This window comes from Cryptomeria japonica, chromosome 4 (genome assembly GCF_030272615.1).
Source record: "Cryptomeria japonica chromosome 4, Sugi_1.0, whole genome shotgun sequence".
Lineage (NCBI taxonomy): Eukaryota > Viridiplantae > Streptophyta > Pinopsida > Cupressales > Cupressaceae > Cryptomeria > Cryptomeria japonica.
Genome location: NC_081408.1, coordinates 173535712 through 173538332, shown reverse-complemented (window position 1 = coordinate 173538332; position 2621 = coordinate 173535712).

Below are 2621 nucleotides of genomic sequence, written 5' to 3'. Positions count from 1 at the left end.
GCCAACTTTTCTTTAGAGACAAGCAAAACACAGGTCACATTTTGGGGACGAATAAGCGATGATAGGTTGATGAACCTGTTTATCTATGAAGACATTGTATTCATTTCCACAATAAAGTTGATCCTTGGACCTGAGTACATAGACGGTGGATGGAAGTACAAAATGAATGCAGACATAGTGTCTCTATTTATGGCATGGTGTCTGGAACTCCGACCTATTCTGAAAGTCAGAGAAATCATGAACAAGTGTGTCAAGAAGGAATGGCTAGGAAGAATGGAAGCTTTATTAGGTTTGGCACGAGACATGGATGGCTTTGAAAGTGTGGATGGAGCATGGATTCACGTGAGTGAATTCATTACTCCCTTGTGACCATTCTTGCTTTGGAGTGCCACATTCGATAAAGAGGAAAGAAGAAGTGTAGCACAGTCTGGAATGTATGGTGTTGTGCAATAGCTTGAGATGGTTGATGTCTGGCAAGCACATGTGGAGATGGAAAAATGGGGACCTTGGTCAAAATATAAAGCACTTGTGCAACGAATAGTTCCTACACGTACAAAACAACGAGGTCGACGTTTTGGAAGAGGAACAACTAAGAAGGGTCGTGTGTTGCAGTTCGGTGAAGGCTCCAATAGGGAGAGAAAAATGAACGAAGTTACGAACATGGAAGTGCCGGATGTGGAAGAGGGAATGATCACTATTCACCTAGAGTAGCGAGATGGCACATACAACCTTTTTTGAAGCAAGGACTCTGTTTGTTTTTTTAAATATTTTTTCAAGTGTTATGTATGGACCATTATGTATACCAGCTTCGATGGTCTAGTCACCTAGCCATGGAGGTTTATCTTTTAGAATGTAAACATTTTCATAATTAATATAAAATATAGCTTTACTAGACAAAAATAAAAATTGTTGACACCAACTAATACTCTTATTTTCCCTGTTTTGAAATTGTTGTTAACATTTCATTATATATGGTGAAAAAACAAGTGTTTTTGATTGTATGTGCATGAAATTGTTCTATAACATCAAACTCAAGCATTTCAATATATATGAGTACAAATAAAATTAAATTCTTGTAGCACAATTGAGTTTCTATTCTAACTCAGTAAGAAATTGGAGGATTTCAATATATATGGTGGAAAAAAACCGATAACCTTATCTTCCTCTTCTGTGCTCGGCTTTGTCTCCCTCATCGAGTATCAGCATAACCCAAAACTCCTCTTGCCAATGATTTGAGTTATCCCGATGACTTAGTATTTCTACCTTTCGGTATTGCCTCATCGGAATAAGTTATGTTGATGATATCACCTTTTCTATTTAGCCCATCGAGTATCAGAGTAGCATGGGATGACATTCTCTGATGACCCTATTGGTCACTAAGTCGTGATGGGTAAAAGGACTTGCATATTCCCATCGCGGTCTCACGACCACCAGTGATTTTCCTTGGACCTGACCACAATTTAAAGCGCTTTTTCCTCTTCATACTTTTCGGGCCCACCATTGAGTCATTGATCCATGAAGAGTAAAAGGGCTCACAAGTCTTCATCACGGTCTAGCGAGAACCGTCAGATCAAATCCTTACCGCTTGAACTTTAAGATCCCTTCATCACTTAACCGCCAGCGCTTAACAACCAGCGCTGGATCTCTGACCAGCCCCATCACGAGTGGCTTGTCGCTGAGTCACGATGAGTATTAAACGTGCAACTTCCCATTGTGGTATCACGACCATTGTTGGATCAAAACAGACCTGCCCGACTTTTAAGAACCTGATGCATACATTAGAAAACAATACTTAGACTTAGGAAAATTAAAGCAATCCAACTTAAAAGATGAAACCTTCTTAGACTTGAAACTCAAATGGCCCCTTTTCATTGACATAAAGACCCTTCCGGTTAAGTGGAGAAAAAGGTAATGGACAAACAAATTTTCTTTAGAGACAATAAGACATGAAGGCTTTTTATCAAATGTTCTCGAAATTATTAAACCCAAAATTCATAATTCATAGATAGATTATTACGGCAGTGTGAATTGACTAATGCACATGTTAGTTGCACGTTTCACACCATCGAGTTTGCAATAAACGACTGTGATTGACTAACCTGCCGCTAACACATTGTATGAAAGGTCCATTTTGGAGATAGAATAGACGTAGCTCGGCTATTCTGGCTCCAAAATAGACCTTTCGTACAACATGGTAGTGACGTGTTAGTCAATCCCTGCCATTTATCACAAAATTGATGGTTTAAAATACACAACTAACATGCATGTTAGTCAAAGTGCTCGTGAACCTTTGCTCAGATGAAGAGTAATGCAAATTTCTAAACACACCTCAAACTTGCACCAAAAGAAATTAAAAACACCTCCTAAGAAATAAAATAACATACACTAAACCACTATGAAAGAATAGTAGCAAGGTCAATCCATTTGGTACAAACTGCTACTACAAAAATGACAAAATTACAAGGTAAAATTTGGAAATTGTCTTCAAAATCTATTCAAACTTGCTCACAAATGTTCTAACCCATGTAGAATAATTATCAAAGCATTTTAGATACCATTTTGGTCATAATCAACTCTTCATCAGTTTCCCAACCACCGATTTGCTAAAAAATTGCAAAGTT